Source organism: Natrix helvetica (assembly GCF_964273705.1).
Source record: "Natrix helvetica genome assembly, chromosome: 3".
Lineage (NCBI taxonomy): Eukaryota > Metazoa > Chordata > Lepidosauria > Squamata > Natricidae > Natrix > Natrix helvetica.
This window is the reverse complement of record NC_138549.1, coordinates 129,690,497-129,710,387: the sequence shown is the minus strand read 5'-3', so window position 1 is coordinate 129,710,387 and position 19,891 is coordinate 129,690,497.

Sequence of the window (19,891 nt, the reverse complement as noted above, 5' to 3'; positions counted from 1 at the left end):
CAATCTTTCCTTTCCTTTCACCTTTTGCTAATCTTTATGCAAGGGAAAAAAGTGGGAAAAAATGCCATTCTTGCTTCTTAATATTTCTATAAGAATATAGAAAGCAATGAACATCCCCTAAAGCAAAGTTCCTAAATGAAAGAATGATAGCTGACAGCTGATAGCATTCTGATGACAAGTTGGTGCAAATGGCTCATATCCCTCCTCACTAGTAATCAAAGAAAGGAAGCAAGTGAGAACAACGTGAATCCAAAAAAGGCCAAGGTTTTTCTGCAGGATAAAATCTATAGTAACACAGATTTCTCTAGAGATGGAGGGAAAGATAGGAATCCGGTAAAATCTTATTTGTATCAAAATGACTGCCTGGTGGCTTCATGTTCATGTAGTAATCTTGGCAACAATTCAGAAATATTTTACCATAGCCTTCTAACAAGTCTTTCAATTTCCCAGTCTAACCTACAGATTTCCTAGTAGCTTCCCATGCAAGAACTAAGCTAGTTGACTCTGTTGTCTTGTTTAAGATCAGCTGTCAGCCTTTCAGCTGTGGGAAGAAATATTCCATCTGGTTCAGTTCCAAACTGGGAGAAAGACACTGGAAACATGGAGGCTGATTGGAAATATAGTTTATTGATGAAGCTGAAACACATGGGTGTGTGGTTCTGGGCAGCTGGCCAGAATGAAGTCGAGAGTGGGTGTTTTTTTATACCTTCTTTGGGCTTTGTATTTGAGCTTCCTGTCCCTGTGCAAGAACATGTATTTTATTGGCTGTTGTCAGATTCCTATGGGGACATGTAGGGGTTATGTAGGGATCATAGCTGGCTCTGTAAGCAAAAAATGCAAATCCTAGGCTAACCTTTTCCAGATCAAGTGCCCAAAGCACGTGCATGCATGTGCCCAAACCCCCAAAATGCAATGTGCATGCATACCCTGCACATGTTCCCCACCCCAAACATGTGCGTGTGCCCCCCCCACATGCATATGTGGGCCCATGGCCCCCATGCATGCACACGTGCCCCCCGTATGCACCTTGCCCCCTGCAAGCACCCCACCCCCATGCATATGCAGCAGAGAACCAAAGACCAGCTGGCTGGTGGGAGGCGCACGTGCTTGCTTGATAAAGCTGAACTGGGGCAATGGCTCACATGCCATCAGAGAGGGCGCTGCATGCCACCTCTGGCACACACGCCATAGGTTCACCATCATGGTCCTTGGTGCTTGTCTGAGCTAATTTTGTCAACCTTTTGTTTGTTGCTTATCTGAGTTTCTGTCTTGATCCAGTCTTTCTGAATGGATTACCAAATCTGCCTTTCTAAAAGCTGGCCTCCTCAGTTTCTGCTTGGGGCAGGGAAATGGGGGCTGGTTTCTGAATAGGCTTGCTCAATCTTCCTTAAAGGGCACAAAATGTCTGCTAGGGGCTACTTAGAAAGACTGGATCTGCTTTCTATCCTTAAAAAAAAACCATGTTTCTCCATTAGGGAAATATAATATTTTGCCTTTTTAATATTTCCCAAAATATTTCAATCTTCTAGGAGACGGAGGCTTCCCACACAACATAAATCAGTCTGTATGTAATGGTATGTGAGAATGTCAGTCCTCTCAGGCAAACCAGGTAAACCAGACAGGAAACAGTACTAAATTAACTAATTCTATTTTATTGCAAGACTGAATTAACAGATTCTGAAAGAACAAAAATCCTGCCTGCACTTTCAACTGGCTGACCCATTAGGGACGGTCCTTCCTCAGTTTCTTCTGTGACTTTTAAGGGATTGTGGCCTCCTGCCCTCTTGTCTGATTGTTTCCTAGGCAGCATCTCTTCTCCTTCCTAAAGGCCACTAATGCATTCCATTACAGGGAATCAATTTAAGAGACAGGAGGAAGAGCTGTAGCCCAGACATTGGTCAGAAAAATGGCAGCTGAGCAGACCGAAGGAATGGGGGCATGTCAATTGTCTCATAAGGGACCCCACCCTAGTTTCTTGGACCGTAAAGGTGAGGGGGTAGAGATGCACTTTCATACCTGGAAGATTATGTTAATATAATCTTATCAGGAGTGGTTGCTGCTGGCATCACTGCTGGTTCAGTGCTCGCATTGCACTGTGCATTTGCAAATAAAAAGGTCTGCGCATGCACAAAGCCTTAAAAAATAAAAAAAATTGCAATGAAAATTGTTTTGCACATGTGCAGAACCAAAAAACAAGATGGCAGCCCCCTAGGACAGCGATGACAAACCTTTTTTGGCTCGCGTGCCAGAGGTGGGAGGAGCGCAGGAGGGTCGTGTGTGGGCGTGCCACACCCATAATGCAATGTGCGACCCCCCAGTGTGCATGCGTGCACAACGCGCACCCCCCCATTTTTACATGCTTTTTCCCCCTCCCCAGGCTCCAGAGGCCTTATAGGAGCCTAGGGAGGGCAAAAAGAGCCTTAAAACGACACTCCTAGCAAACCGGAAGTCGCTCGGAGGGTTGTTTTAAGCATTCCGAAGGCTTCAGGGAAGCCTCCAGACGGTCCCTGAAGCCTCCAGAGGGGCCTCCAGGGGGGGGCACGGGAGGCTCTTTTCGCCCTCCCCAGGCTCCTATAAAGCCTCTGGAGCCTGGGGAGGGCGAAAAATGGCTTTTAAAAAGGTGAACTCAGCTGGCCAGCGCGCTGGCCACCTGACAGGGCAGCGCCTTGCGTGCCCTGACAAATGGCTCCGCATGCCACCTGTGGCATGCGTGCCGTAGGTTCGCCATCACTGCCCTAGGAGAACCAGTTTGGGGGTGTGGCAGGCCTGGGTCCAAACAGGTCGGAACCAGTAGAAACCCACCTCTGCTTACAATAAAGTTATCTTGATGGGCTTCTTGCCTGGACTACTTTGAAGAACGGATGCTATGAAACTAAAGTTATGCACGCTAATATTACTTTACAGTAACAGACTCATGCAAGTCTTACTACAGTTCCCAATTCCTTCTACACTTATCTTCCTGAGAACTAGGGAGGGTCCTTTCTGAGACGGCTTTTTAATTTACATTCCTGCCTCTAACACGGATTTCTTTTATCTAACTATTGTCTTGGATGAAGCTCTTCCTCAATGTTATTCCTTCTACCTATTACATCAGGAGATCTAAGTGCTGCTACCTAGCTGGCCACTGTTACATATATGTAAGTAAAATAAATCACAGAAACTCCTGTCTTCCTTAAGCGTTTTTAGTTGAACAGTGAATACGTGCTAAAGCCCTTGCAACCTTTACAGACCCAGGTTTTACACATGTAAATAACGTTTAAATGATTGCAGTTGAATGCTGTATGTGAATGGGAGAGAGGACAAAAAAATCAACTCTTATATAAATAAAATGAAAGGACCCTAGTTAATAATTTTTACCTTTGGATTTGCAAGACAACCATTCTGTCCTGATAAATAAGTTTTTTTTTAAAAGACTGAGGGATATGCTTGGAAGGTTTTAAATATTTTTTAGCCTCCAAAGAAGTACCTGGCACTGCCATGACCAGTGAGGATAACATTTAAGCCCATTCTTGAGAGCGTGAGGTATTGGTGATGAGATGTGCTTTGTTAAATTTTTTAAAGCATTGTGAAGACCTAACAGACTAATTTCACACTTCTCTGTAAAAACTTACGGCTTTACATCTGAATGTTGGCATCCAGATATGCATTGCCAGGGAATGCAGGCTTGCTGGTGATTCTGGACTGTGGTTTGCCCACTCTTATCGTAGAACAGATGTTGCCACAGTGTGCACTGAACAGGAAAACGGCTTTTGTGTGAAAGCATATGCATGCCCAATTGTAATTTATAATTTATTAAACAAATATAAGTAATTGATTGTAAATAATCTTCCCAATGGCAAAGTTGAAACAAAGGCCCAGCCTTTGATGGATGCTCCCAGATTCATGTAAGACAGGGGTGTCCAAACTTGGGAACTTTAAGACTTGTGGACTTCAACTCCCAGAATTCCCCAGCCAGCATGGCTGGCTGGGGAATTCTGGGAGTTGAAGTCCACAAGTCTTAAAGTTCCCAAGTTTGGACACCCCTGATGTAAGAGAACAGGCCCTTAGGGATTATTAAACACATCCATGGCACAATGACAGCTGTAGAGTCCCCCCACTCTAAGATAGTTTCCAGGGAGCAGTATTTCAGGACAGGGTGTGTGGATGCATCCACTCCAGAATATTCATCTAGTTTTGTGAAATCCCCCATTTTTGAACATAAAAGTCACATTAGTCAATGTTTGACTTGTCTGGAAGGTACAGAATAGATGTCGATATAATAATGACCATAATAGCACTAGTAGCTATTAAAGGATGTTTTAAGGGCAGATCTGTAAAACAGAATTAAAAACAACTTTGCTAAAATGGCAGTGGTTGTAAAAGGAGTGTGTCTTTTTTAAAAGCAATGCTAAACACTCTTCCTTTAAACTTTGTTGTGTTAATATGGTAAAAAAATGGTATCCATTAACAAGCAACTATAAATTTTGTTTTAATGAAAATGCAGCAACGAGATTCGCAAGAAAGATAAATCTGGCATTGCATAATAATCTCCTTTTAAAAAGGACAGAATGGAAACAAAGGCAGTCTACCCCTAAGTGCTGAGTGCAACTGTTTCAGTTCAAAGAAGACAAGAAAAAGATACATAGATCTCCATAGAGAGATATAAATATGACACACTAAATGCACATTATAGAACTAATATTAGTCTCCTTTGCTATTTTCCATATGCTTTGGCACATAATAAACTCCTTCTCCCTGACTCCATTCTATTACCAATCAAAAAAAGAATTACATGAGGAAAATATTAATTGTCACAATCATTTTTAGTCTCAAAAATTCCTCTGGGCCCTTTGCATTCCCATTAAATATAATGCTGTGTAGATTTGACTCAATGTTTTGTTTATTTAGCAGCTACATCTAGATCTACATCTACGTAAATCTACATCTACATCTAGATCTACATACATCTTCATCTAATCTAGATCTAGATCTAGATCTAGATCTACATCTACATCTATATCTAGATCTACATCTGCATCTACATCTAGATCTACATCTATGTACATCTACATCTACATCTACATACATCTACATCTACAATCTAGATCTAGATCTACATCTACGTAAATCTACATCTACATACATCTACATCTAAATCTACATCTACATCTAGATCTACATCTACATAGATCTACATCTACATCTAGATCTACATCTACATAAATCTACATCTACATCTAGATCTACATCTAGGTAAATCTACATCTACATCTACATACATCTACATCTACATCTAAATCTACATCTACATAGATCTACATCTACATCTAGATCTAGATCTACATCTACGTAAATCTACATCTACATACATCTACATCTAAATCTACATCTACATCTAGATCTACATCTACATAGATCTACATCTACATCTAGATCTACATCTACATAAATCTACATCTACATCTACATCTAGATCTACATCTAGGTAAATCTACATCTACATCTACATACATCTACATCTACATCTAAATCTACATCTACGTACATCTACATCTACATCTACATCTACGTGCATCTACATCTACATCTACATCTATATCAATCTATCTATTCTGAAGGATTAGAAGAGATGGTGAAGAGTGATTCCACCGATATGTAATATACATGGTGCTTTTGATACCATTTCATTTTGCAGATTTTCTGCTTAAACGTAGAAAAAATACTCTTTAACATTTGCAATATTTTTCTATTGGCATCTTTTTGGTCAATTCAATAGGACACCATTTAAAAGATTCTGAAGATGGTAATTATTAGATTCAGTATTTACAGAAGAGGCGTGAGACAGCTGAGGTAAGAGAACAGCTCCGTTTATTAAGTAAAACAATAACTAACTATGTACAGACGAATTCAGCACCTCGCCCTGCTTGACAGCTATTTATACTGGAGCTGTCAAGCAGGGTGACCAATAGAATTGCTTAGACAGCCCGCACACAGCCAGCCACGCTTTAGCCAATCAGGCGTGGCTGAGCTGTTGCTGGCTGTTCAGTCGTAAGTTGAGGACTTGTGGCCGGTCGCAAGTCAAGGACTTAGCACTCCTTCCCCCTAGTAAGGGCGCATGTGCAAATGAAGTGCATGCGTAATTGCTTAAGAAGGCGGGTCGATGCCGGACACGCCCAGAATGCCTCAGTTGCAGCAGCGCCATCGATGAGGTAAGAGGTCCCTGTGGTAGCTCCTCCCTGAAAGGAGTGTAGCTCCGGGTGACGTCATTGAGGCCTTCCCCTGGAGGCGGATCCAATGGAACTGGTAAGCCTGGGCGTAGTGGTGTGACGGAAGGAGGCGATGCCGGGAGTGGCGGCTGGAAGGCAGTGGCCAGGTAGGAGAGGCCTGATTGGGTGAAGGCCTCATGCGAAGGATGAATGGAAGGTGCAGTGGTGGACGGAGGTAGAATTTGGGCAGGCTGCCAGAAGGGTAGCCTGGGTAGGAGAGGCCTGATTGAGGGAAGGCCTCATGTGGAAGTCCATATAACGATGGGACAAAGGGTTGAGATGGAACTTGGGGCTGCTGCTGGACGGCGGTGGCTGGGCAGGTGGGGCCTGATTGTGAAAAGGCCTCAGGTGGAAGGCAGCATCTCAGTTGATCCACATGGCGTTGCCATTTGCTGCCGTCTGGGAATCCGACGCTGTAAGAGTAGGGGCCGTTTAAAGAAGTGATGGTGGCAGGCACCCACTTAGGATCCCCAGAAAAGTTCCTAGCATAAACTAGGTCCCCCTCCTTGGAAAGGTGGGGAGGGGCCCCCAGGTTGCAAGGTTGCTGCCCGGTATAGAGTGGGTACAGCCTATCCAGGATGGTTCGCAGGCGGCGACCTATCAGCAGCTCGGCAGGGCTTTAATTGGTTAAGGGGCAAGGGGTGGAGTGCTGCCCCAGGAGGTAAGCAGCCACCCTTGCCGGACAGTCACCCCGGTCCATTCTGCCTAATGCCTCAGCTCACTCCGCCCCTGCCATTGCAAGCAGGATGGTATCGGGCGGTTGAAGCGTGGCAGATCCCCTGTATGGCCAGAAACTCCTGGAAGGTCATGTATGTAAATTGGGGGCCGTTGTCGGACACGATAGTGTCCGGCAGCCCGTGGGTCATGAAGAGGCACCGCAGAGCCTGCACGGTGCTCTCCGCTGTAGTGGAAGACATAAGGATGAGCTCTAGCCAATGGGAATATGCGTCCACGACCACCAGGAAGCTCTGCCCATGGAAAGGAGCTGCAAAATTCAGGTGGATTCTAGACCAGGGGCCCCTAGGAATCTCCCAGTCCTGGGCAGGTACAGAGGGCGAAGCAGACCGGGACACCTGGCAGAGGTGGCAATGGCCTATCCAAGATGCTATCTCCTTATCCATGTGGGGCCACCAGACACAGCTGCGAGCCAAAGCCTTCATGTGACCTATGCCTGGGTGGTCCCTATGGAGGCAGTGGAGCACCTGCTGGCGAAGGGAGGGGGGGACGATGACCTGGTCACCCCAAAGTAAGCACCCACTATGGAGGGAGAGCTCCATCTGGCAGGTCTTAAAGGGGCGGAATTCCTCAGAGACCTCTCCCAATGGCCACCCTCTCTGGACCAAGAGAAAACTTGGAAAACGACGGGTTCAGCCAGAGAGTGGGCTGCCACGTCGGAGGTCATGAGCGGCAGATCCAGGGATGCGATGGACAGCACAGACGTGGAGGGAACAGGGTGAGGGTCAGCAGTAGGGAGGGGGCAGCGGCTGAGGGCATCAGTTTGAATTTGAGTTTGAGTTTTATTAAATTTGTATACCGCCCCCCTCTCCCCGCAGGGACTCGGGGTGGTGTACAGACAGTACAAATAAAACAACAAAGCAAGAACAACAATACATTAGACAACCGACAAAACATACGGTCTGTGACATACCCAAACTCATTTCAAGTTAAAAACAGTCTAAAACCAGATTAAAACCCCAAAATTTACAATATTAAAAGCCATCCAGGAAGGGCAGTAATAGATTGTACTTAAGATTCCGATTAGGCTAGGCCTGCTAGCTGGAACAGGTGGGTCTTGAGTTTCTTACGGAAGGAGCGGAGATCAACAGTAGTTATAATGTCAGGGGGGAGTTCGTTCCAGAGGGTTGGGCCCATCACAGAGAAGGCCCTACTCCTGGGCACCGCCCGCCCGCATTGTCTAGCGGAGGGTACCCGGAGGAGACCCTCCCTGTGTGAGCGGATTGGTCATAGGGATGTATGGGGTAGAATGCGATCTCGCAAATAACTAGGTCCCGAGCCATGAAGCGCTTTGAAGATGACAATCAACACCTTGAAACGCACTCGAAAAGCCACAGGTAGCCAGTGCAGCTCGCGCAGAAGTGGTGTTACATGGGAGTACCTGGTACTCCCCAAGATTGTCCGCGCGGCTGCATTCTGAACCAACTGGAGCCTTCGGGTGCATCTCAAGGGGAGCCCCATGTAGAGAGCATTACAGTAATCAAGACGGGAAGTCACCAGGGCCTGAGTGACTGTGCGAAGGGTGTCCCGCTCAAGTAGGGGGCGCAATTGGCGCACCAGGCACACCTGGTGGAATGCCCTCCCAGCCACGGCCGTCACATGATCATCCAGCGACAGCTGGGAGTCTAGGAGGACGCCCAAATTGCGTGCCCTATCCACCGGGGGTAGTTGTTCCCCCCCGATGGCCAGAGATGGAGCAAACTGGCTAAAGCGGGGCACCGGTAGCCACAGCCACTCCGTCTTGGAAGGGTTGAGCTTGAGTCTGTTGTCCCCCATCCAGATCCGCATGGCTTCCAGACACCGGGACATCACCTCGACGGCTTCGTTGGGGTGGTTCGGGGTAGAGATGTATAACTGAGTGTCATGACCTCCCCCCTGACATTAGAACCACTACTGACCTCCGCTCCTTCCGACAGAAATTGAAGACACACCTGTTCCGACTGGCTGGTCTGGCATAATTTATAACGTCTACCTCCTGGCATACACATTTTTACTGGTTTTTAGAGGGATAGTTTTTTTAAATTTAATCTTATATGACATTGGGATTTTAAATTTTATACATTTCGATTTATTTATTTAGCTGCACAGTTTGGCATATTTTATCCTCCTCTCATATACGTATTTATGTAGTTATTACTATGTTTTATTTGTTGTATTTTGATACGGACTGTACACCGCCCCGAGTCCCTTTCGGGAGAGGGGGCGGTATATAAACGCTAATAAATAATAATAATAATAATAATCTGCATACAGATGGCACTCAACTCCGAATCCTCAAATGATCTCGCCCAGCAGTTTCATGTATGTGTTGAACAGGAGAGGTGAGAGGACCGACCCCTGCGGCACCCCACATGTGAGCTGCCTCAGGGTTGACCTCTGCTCCCCCGTCAACACACATTGCGTCCGACCGGAGAGGAAGGAGGAGAACCACCGCAACACGGTGCCCCCCACCCCCATCCCCTCCAGCCGGCACAATAAGATACCATGGTCGATGGTATCGAAAGCCGCTGAGAGATCTAATAGGACTAGGATGGAGGAGCAACCCCCATCTTTCGCCCTCCAGAGATCATCCACCAACGTGACCAAAGCCGTCTCAGTGCTGTGCCCGGGCCGGAAACCGGACTGGCGCGGGTCTAGATAGACAGTTTCCTCCAGGTGCCGAGGGAACTGTTGCGCCACCACACTCTCAACAACCTTCGCTAAAAAAGGGAAGGTTGGAGACTGGACGATAATTGGCTAACTCTACTGGGTCCAGGGAAGGCCTCTTAAGTAGGGGCCTCACCACCGCCTCTTTCAAGACGGCTGGTAGGAACCCCTCCCTCAGCGAGGCGTTCACTAGTCCCAGGAGCCAGTCTCGTGTAACCTCCCAGGCTGCCAGTACAAGCCAGGAGGGACACGGGTCCAATAAACATGTGGTGGCCCGCAGTCGCCCGCGTAACCTGTCCATGTCCTCGGCGGCAACAGAGTCAAACTCCTCCCAGCATGGTACCTCAAGACTCTCCACCAGTGTCTCCCCGAGATCACTCAAGGAGACCCACTTGCTCTGGATCCGATCGATTTTATCCTGCAGATATTCCCCAAATTCCTCTGCCCTACCCTGCAAAGGGGCTTCCCGTGGCCTCTGTGAAAGGAGGGAGCGGGTCACCCGAAACAGGGCGGCAGGGCGGTTTTCTGCAGACGCAATAAGAGTGCATGCCCTAGCTGCTTGCCCGGACGGTACTGCAGCGTATAGGAATATGCAGCGAGGAATTCCATCCAGCGGGTCATCCTAGGAGAGAGAATGGGAGGGGTAGGATGGTCACTGGTCAGAAGCCCAAGGAGAGTAAGATGCCGTCCATATAAATAGTCATGGAACTTTTTAATCCCGGACACAGCAGCCAGAGCCTCCTTGTCGATCTGGCTGTAGTTCCTCTCAGCAGAGGAGAGTGTCTGGGAATAAAAAGCTATGGGGGCCTCTGAGCCACTGGGGAGTACATGGCTCAGAACCGCTTCCAGACCAAAGGGGGAGGCGTCACATGCCAATGTCAGTGGCAGCTTGTTGCTGTACTGCACTAAGACAGCCGCTGACGTAAGCATTGCTTTGACAGCCGTGAACGCATGCGCCTTGCAGCTGCCCCAGCACCGGGCCATGGATCGGTCAAGCAACTGATGCAGCAGCTCGGCTAGTGATGCCTTATGAGGTAGAAAAGGCGCGTAAAAATTCAGAAGGCCAAGGAATGCCTGCAGCTCTGCCTTAGAGGAGGGCGTGGGGGCGTTCTGGATGGCAGCTACTTTGGAAGGGGTGGATGCCCTGGGCATCAATTAAGAAACCCAGGAACTCCACCCTTGGCACAGCAAACAAACATTTTCTGCGCTTTAATTTTAATCCCGCGCCCCTGAAACGCTCGAGGTCCTTCCAAAGAACTTTGATGAGTCCCGATTGACTGCGGGCAGTGATCAGGACATCATCGAAGTAGGGTAAGACGCCTGGGAGCCCATGGAGCAAACGCTCCATGAGGCTTTGGAAGATCCCCCAGGCAACTGATATGCCGAATTGAACCCGATGGCAGTGGAAATCCCCTTGGTGGTGACGATGATCTGGGCAGTGGTGGCCTCGTCATCCACCGGGAGCTGCTGGTAGGCCTGCGCCATGTCCAGTTTGGCAAATATGCAGCCCTGCCCCAAAGAATGGAGCAGGTGCTGCACTACAGGGACTGGATAAGGGTTTGCCTGGAGGCCGAGGTTGATGGTCAACTTATAGTCGGCACAGATCCTGATGGACCCATCAGCCTTAATGGGGACCACAATGGGGGTCTCCCATTTAGCATGGCCGACGGGCTCCAAGGCTCCCTGCGCCAACAGCTTGTCTATCTCGGCATCAACCTTTGGCCTCAAGGCAAAAGGCACCCTGCGAGCCTTGAGTCTGATTGGGGCAACCTGGGGGTCTAAATTTAAAGAGATAGGGGTACCCTTATATCCCCCCAGCTTACCGTCGAAGATGTCAGCGAAGTCAGCAATGACGTGCTCAATGGTAGGGGATGCGGCCGAGGTTTGGTGCACTCCCAAAAGGGACAGGCCCAGAGACGGGAACCAGTCAAGCCCCAGGAGGGTGGGCAATGGCTGCCTACCACCAAGACGGGGAGTTTTCCGTGGAACTCCCCATAGTCAACCCACACAGAGTAACTGCCCAGGGTGGAAATTTGAGTCCCCTGGTAGTCTTTAAGGATGGTATCTGGCGGCGTCAACTGGTCACAGGAGACAGCAGGGCACAGCTTGGTCAGTGCAGTCCAGGAGAGGAAGGAGTGGGAGGATCCTGAGTCAACCTCCATGGTGCAGGGTGACCCTTTGACCAGAAGAGATACTGAGATCTTCTTGGAGTCAGCCGACGCCTTGCTGACTGACACTGCAGGGGTGTCCTGTGGATGCTTGGTGACGGTGTGGCAGTCGTCCTTCCACGGCTGCAGGTGGCATTGTTGTTGGCGTGGTAGCTGTGGCTGACCATAATGCTGCAGCAGTGGCCGGTACTCTGGCTAGGTGCAGGAGGCAGGGTGGCATGACAGACCTGTGCGAGGTGGCCTTTTTTGTGCACTGGCAGCAAATAGCGGCCCTGAAGGGACAAACGGAGCGGGAGTGGTTGCCCCCAGACCCAAACAGGTGCTTGCAGCCGTGCGGCTTGCCAATTGAGGCAGCAGCCTTCTGGGTAGAGCTCGGAGGCGGTCTACCTGGGTCCTCCTCTAGGTCATCCAGGGGAACCAGCTCATCGATGAGGCAGGTCCTCTGGGGAGGAGGAAGCAACAGCTGGTAGCGGTGCATTTCAGCCATCGACTGCTCGGAGAGCTTGGTGGCTCTGGCTTCCTCCACTGCCTGTTGTAGGGTGATGTCCACCCAGGTGAGCAATCTTTGCTTTAGGCATAGATCGCGAACCCCGCAGACAAACTGTTCGACTAGAGAATCGTCGATGTCGACAAATTCACACTGAATAGCTGCCATACAGGGAGACTGTAAGAATTGGCTTACAGTCTCAGTGTCCTTTTGTACGCACTGCCTGAAAACATACTGGCGGGCTATTCTGGAAGGCGTTGGGGCTTAGTGGTTCCTCAATTTGCTAATAAGAGTGTCCCAGTTGAGCTCGTACATGGCCAAAGGTGAAGCGAGAGCCCTGGGCGTATGAAACATCTCGGGACCGCATGAGCTCAAAACAAACCTGCATTTGGGGTCCGAGGCTAATTGATGGTTATTATTAGTGATGAGGAAGCATTCAAAACGCTCCAAGAAGCCAGCCCAGGACTCGCCAGCGATTTCGAAGGATGCGAAGGGTGGCAGCGAAGCCATAGTTGTCTCAGAGCTGAGCTGAGGTAAAAAAATGTTGGAAGGTAGATGGGAAGGAAATTAATCGAGTTTCCTTTCCTCAGACTATTCAGGCTTGAACCTTCAGCATCCCATCCTCATTACCAGTGTTAGATTCGGTATTAACAGAAGAGGCACGAGGCAGCTGAGGTAAGAGATCAGGTCTGTTTATTAAGTAAAACAATAACTATGTACAGACGAATTCAGCACCTGGCCCTGCTTGACAGTTATTTATACTGGAGCTGTCAAGCAGGCTGACCAATAGAATTGCTTAGACAGCCTGTGCTCAGCCAGCCGCGCTTTAGCCAATCAGGTGCTGTTGAGCTGTTGTTGGCTGTCAGTTGTAAGTCGAGGACTTGCGGCCGGTCGCATGTCGAGGACTTTTGGATCAGTCGCAAGTTGAGGACTTAGCAGCAATATTCAGTTTTAAAGCTATTTCTAAGCCAAATAGAATTATAACCGATTAGCTTTGAGAGCTATAGTAGCATCCACATTCACAATGAGAAGACAAGATTACAAAAGGTAGAAAGACCAGAAGTAAACATAGATTTTAGGCTAATACCAATTTAGCAGAGAGCTTTCACTTGGCTTAATAAATAGCAGCATGAAAGCTGCTACAATGCTGTGAGAAGCAGCAAATCTAGGAAATTAAAACTCTGGTGTCCTAAATTAACATAGGTATAGTACTGGTAATCCTTATCAGTATTTCTACATTTCTGATACCATTTCTTAGCATAGCCACTTGGGGGCAGGCTTGATACACTTACATATATTTATAGTCCTACATAGGGATATGCATACATATTCCCAAGCAGTAAATTGATATTTTAAATTCTCTTCCTCACATCTTCTGGAGAAGGACAGTGGCATGGGAATAAGGGGGAAGAGAGGCAAGGAATGACACGTGCAATCTTACATATTAGTTTAGCGGCTGGAAAGCTGAGCCAATGAGGGCACAACTGGCTAGTCCATCCCCCCCCTCCTCAAAAATCTTAAATCACAGCTTTGAATTCCCCCTCCATTGCTCAGATAGAAACTAAGGTGTACAGTGTGAATGGAATGGAAGACTGCTGCCAGGCACATGTCATAGGCTTTGACCCTGACAGGGAGATCCAGCTAAGAGGTAGGTTGCTTCTTCCCTAAGCCAAATTCAGAAAACATCCCAAGCAACAATTTTCATTTTCCAACTTTGGTTTCTTCTTTAAATGATTTCTCCGGTTCCTTCTTTCCATAACAATATTCCACAGAATCTGCATTTCTTCTTATCTTTATTATTCAGGGAAAGTAGACATAGAGGTTGAGTGGATGCCACCAAGCTTCACGGCAGAAAGGAACCGAGTGGATTTCTCATGTAGAGATTATGGTTTGGAGTAAAAATAGGTCAGCATAACATAGTGAGTTCAGCTGACAATTGTGCAGCATGCAATAAAAATTATAAGGATGCTCATGCATTTTAATATGGAGCAATGTTCTGAATGAATGCTTAGCAGAGAAATTCTGCAGATAAATTGGCACGTAGGAATAGGCTTCATTGAAGGGTGCCTTGTGGATACATCGTCTTTTTTTGCCTAGAAGTAGGGTGAGACATTAAATTTCTAAAATAAAAGAGTTTGCAAATGCAGGTTCATGTGACTTCAACCCAAAGGCCTGTGTTTAATAAGCAGTCAGGCAACTGCTTCAAATACCACAAAATGGAATTTGTTTTGATGTGTGTGTGTGTGTGTGTGTGAGAGAGAGAGAGAGAGAGATGATATGTTCTGTTCCAATTATTATTTCTCATTGTATTTCTTCAGACTTTAACAAAATACCCTTCTCTTTCCAGCATACAGTACATAGCTTTACAGTGGAGAAGGAATATTAATATAAGGAGGTGCATATGGCAATCCTTTGAAATTATAAAAATCCAGGCAAAGAGCAAAGTGATGAGGTTCAGCAATGTAGTAAATGAGGCACTGAAGCATGGAAGATATTATTGCTAATTTCTGTTACCATATCCTGTTTGCACAGGAAGATTGTTGTTGTCATATATAAAAAAGTAATATTGCTGTCCCTCTGGATCCTGCTTCTCTGTTAGATGAAGACACTTTGCTAAATGAAGTTATTCTTTATACAATTACACAGGGATCGTGCAATTTATTCAGAGAAAAAGTATGCTTCCCAAGAGTTAAAAAATGAGCATTCAAATCATACACGTGATTTGTAAAACACACACACACCACACTTTGAGATGTGTTTTTAATTTAATCTGTCCATTGTATCAGCTCAGGATTTCAGCAGTACCGTGTGACAAGTTGATTTTTCTACTAAAGAGATTATGGTGGTTTGACATTTGATAAAGATGTTATCATGCTGGTGTGGTAGGAAATTCTTTAAAATAGTCTTCGTATCAATTATATAAGTCAGTGTTTGCATATGGAAATTCTTGCACAAACTTAATGGAAGAGAGTGAAGGTCAATGAGTGAACATAGAAACCAGCATAATTAGGCAAAGGCCTAAAATTGAACTCTCAACTCTTGCTTTAGGTGCCCACCTACTGAATTCAGTGCACACAGCTGTTTTCAGAGTAGACATGCAAAGAATTATCCCACATGAATAACCAAAGAAGTACATATGTGCATATGTCCATGCGCATGTGCACATACACCCATGCAAAGATATATTCAAATATGCAAGTATCTCTTGGAATGCAATGGGCAGTTAGAAATTATCCATACTTGAATGTTCATTGGGATGCACTTTCTATCAATGGTGGTTCTGGTTGCCGCTATGGCTGGTTCGCTCAGGGACACACCATGCGCCTGCATGCTTGATGCGTGCTGTGCGCGCATGCGCAGTGCAACAAAAATTGTAACAAGATGGCAGCAACTACAGCGGTACCAAGAGAAACAGTTCTGGGGCGTGGCAGGCTCCAAGGACCAAGGCCGCCAACTTACTACCGGTTCGACTGAACCGGTCCAAACTGGTAGGAACCCACCTCTACTTTCTATGTATGTGTGTATGCGTTCATCCATATGTCCTGCTTGCTGAACAACATTAAGTAAATTCAAACAAGCATGGAAATTAATAAATGTCTAACGAAATCTGTCCTGATAGTTTAGTTGCTGTTCTCACTCTATCCCTGGTTCTCTATAAAGGCAGCTCCCACCTATCTTTCCACACTCTGATTCAAAAGTGGAGTTTTTCTACTCCTGCTGGAGCAAGCCTTTGAAGGTGGTCAGTCTGCTGAGAATTATTCAGAAATGACTTTCTGGTCCTGCTGCTCGTGGTCACCAGAGGCAGCCCTGGGCTTGCCTCCTTTTGGATCCCTGACCACTGACTTTAAGGACCATTCCCCTTGAATTGGGGTTCTTCCACTTCTTTTGCTAACTTCTGGGTGGGAAGTAGGGCTTTCAGTTCTCTAGGTAATCCAAAGACCCTCTTTCTCTCATGGAAGTGAGGAGGTGGGGGTGGATGAAGAACAGGTCTTCTCAGAGAATCAGCAATAAAGGAACAGTTCTCTCCTTTTTTCCCCCTCTCTGTTTTTCAGCCACCATGGGTTAGGCTTAAGCTATATAAGTAAGTAAAAAATAGCAAGACAAGGCAATATAGAGAAACGTATCTTGTCTTTATTGATAACAGTGCCTCTAAACCAGTGGTGGGTTTCAAATTTTTTTGGAACCTACTCTGTGGGTGTGGCCTCCTTTGTGGGAGTGGCTTGCCGGCCATGTGACCTGGTGGGAGTGGCTTGGCAGTCATGTGACCAGGTGGGCATGGCTAACTTGGAAAATGTGGTGAAACTCACTTAACGATGCTCTTGCTTAGCAACCAAAATTTTGGGCTCAATTGTGGTCATAAGTTCTTTTTCTTTCTTTCTTTCATCTCTCTCTCCCACTTTCTTTTTTTCTTTTTCTTTTTCTCTCTCTCTCTGGCTCTTTCTCTCTCTCTCCCTCTCTGTCTCCCTCTGTCATTTTCTCTGGGTGTCTATCTGTCTGTCTCTCTCTCTGTATCTCTGTCTCTCTCTCCTCCTTCCCCCATCTCTGTCACTCTGTGTGTATGTGTCTGTCTGTCTCTCACTCACTCTGTGTGTGTGTGTGTGTGTCTGTCTCTGTCTCTCCCTCTGTCTCTCTCCCCTCCCTTCCTCTCTCTCTGTCACTCTGTGTATGTGGGTGTGTCTGTCTCTCACTCATTCACTTAATCACTCACTCTGTGTGTGTCTCTCTATCTTTCTCTCCCTCCCTCCCCCTCTCTGTCTCTCTGTGTGTGTGTGTGTGTGTGTCTGTCAGTCTCTCTGATTCCCTCCCTCACTCCCTCTCTCTGTCTGTCTGTCTGTCTCACTCACACACACACACTGTGGTCACCTTGTTGAGTGTTCCAATCACATTTGAAACACTCAACAACTGGCCTGCATTTATGGTATTTTGCAGCATTCTGCAGTCATAGGACCAAAATATATGCTTTTAACCATATATTTTGGTCCTATGACTGCAGAATGCTGCAAAATACCATAAATGCAGGCCAGTTGTTGAGTGTTTCAAATGTGATTGGAACACTCAACAAGGTGACCACAGTGTGTGTGTGTGTGTGTGAGTGAGACAGACAGACAGAGAGAGAGAGGAACAGAGAGGGAGTGAGAGAGGGAATCAGAGAGAGACTGACAGAGTCTGACAGAATCAGAGAGGTACTTTTAACTACCTGGCAGCGGCGTTTTTCCTTGGGGGGCTCCTCAGAACATCCTAAGACTTCGGAGGGAAGCCTCCAGCCCGGAGCAGGAGCAAAGCCCCTTTTCCAACTGGCCTTTCCTCGCTTGGAGGGCTTTGGAGGGAAGCTTCTGCATAAGCCCGGCCGAGTGACAACAAGTTCCCACCGTTACGAAGCCTCGGAGGCTGTAATTTTCTGAGCTGTGCGCGCCCGCCTGTTTTCCACGGCGTGGAGCAGCAGCGAGGTTTGTGTGGCCGGCAATCACTCCAAATGCCATCCGGGAAGACGAGGAACGTGAGGGGGGACCGTTGACGGCCTCCGCAATCATCGCTCGCCTCGCAGAGCCTCGCTGCTGCTCCACGCCGTGGAAAACAGGCGCGCGCGCACAGCTCAGAAAATTACAGCCTCCGAGACTTCGTAACGGCGGGAACTTGTTGTCACTCGGCCGGGCTTATGCAGAAGCTTCCCTCCGAAGCGTTCTGAGCCTCGGAGGCTGTAATTTTCTGAGCTGTGCGCGCGCGCCTGTTTTCCACGGCGTGGAGCAGCAGCGAGGCTCTGCAAGGCGAGCGATGATTGCGGAGGCCGTCAACGGTCCCCCCTCGCGTTCCTCGTCTTCCCGGATGGCATCCTGAGTCATTGCCGGCCTCGCAGAGCCTCGCTGCTGCTCCACGCCGTGGAAAACAGGGGCGCGCGCACAGCTCAGAAAATTACAGCCTCCGAGACTTCGTAACGGCGGGAACTTGTTGTCACTCACCCGGGCTTCTGCAGAAGCTTCCCTCCGAAGCCCTCCAAGCGAGGAAAGGCCAGTTGGGAAACGGGCCAGAAGACAAGGAACAGCAGTGGCGGCGGGGAGTCAGCCCCGATGCAAAAAAAACACCAAGGGGGCGGGGCCGGAAATTACTTCCGGGTTCATTCTTCAACCGGTTCGCACGATCCGGTGCGATCCGGTAGAAACCCACCACTGCTCTAAACTAAGAATAAAAATAAGTAGGCCAAGAAGTCCCTTAGATAATCGAATAAGAAAAATGGGTGAAGAGAAAAAGAATGCAGATAGGCTTGGACCAATACAGTATATTGTATACTACAGCCATGGTGGCGCAGTGGTCAGAGTGCAGAACTGCAGGCTACTTCTGCTGACTGCTGGCTGCCTGCAATTTGGCAGTTCAAATCTCACCAGGCTCAAGGTGGATTCAGCCTTCCATCCTTCCGAGGTGGGTAAAATAAGGACCCAAATTGTTGGGGACAACATACTGACTCTGCAAACTGCTTAGAGAGGGCTATAAAGCACTGTAAAGTGATATATAAGTCTAAGTGCTATTGCTATAAGAAATATGGAATGTAAAAGTAAAGAAATATGGAATATAGAAGTAAAGAAAAACAATTGAAAAGTGGGATATAGAATCATCCTTGGAAGAAAAAACAGAAATGTGTGGATAAGCCAGGTACAAAGCCTTAGAGCTAGGATGATGAGATAAAGAGTGAGGGAGACAGAGATGGGAGAAAGGAATGCACTGTTGTCCTTAAATCAGAAGACCTGGAAATGGCTGTTGTCAGAAATCTTATAGCACTGGCTAAAGAAATCCGTGGTAGAAATATGGTAAACACTCCCAATGTGGCTGAAAGTTAAATCCAAACTCAGCGATGAAGTTCAGTTGATTTTTTTTTCCTCATTTGATTTTGGTGAAGATACTAAGCTTCTGCTGATTTACTGTTTACAGTTACTGTGAATGAGCAATAACGACAGCTGCTGTGAAGAATGAAAGACTGGTGAGTAGCTTGATCCTTCAAATCTCTCTTGAGAAGGAGAGAAGGAGAGATCACCCACAAGTGCTCCTTACCTGGAGATAGTAAGACAGCAGCCTCTCATGGGTCTAAGCGCCAGGAGCCAAGGGAGACTACAACTTTGCTCTCAGCATTGGCAGTGCCTTTAACAAGGACACTAAGGTAACTGAATTCACATTCCAATCACATATAGAAATGTTCAATTTAACCACATTATAGATACTAGCTTTTAGCTCTCTTTTAGCTTTCAGGAAAAGCCTTAAAATCTGGCTATGCTGGCTGTCAATGGGTCCAGAAGGAGAGGCTGTCAGCTGGAGATGGTTGGTGCACTAACAGAGAACATCATAGCCTCTCCACTCCAAACTCATGTCTTTTGTAACAAAAAAATCCTGGATGGATGCCTCTTAATGGGATTTACAAAGTAGAAGATTAATGAAAGATGACACTGAAATTATTTAAAGGTCAAGATTGTGAAGTGAAAAAAGAAGGAATATAAAGTTGGATTGTTTGATCGGGGATAAATGATTAGTATGATATTTCTGGTAACTCTTAACTGACTTTTTGCTGAGCCAGGATTGAAAAGATTAGCATTATTGAAATGCATATACGGGAAGTCCTTGACTTA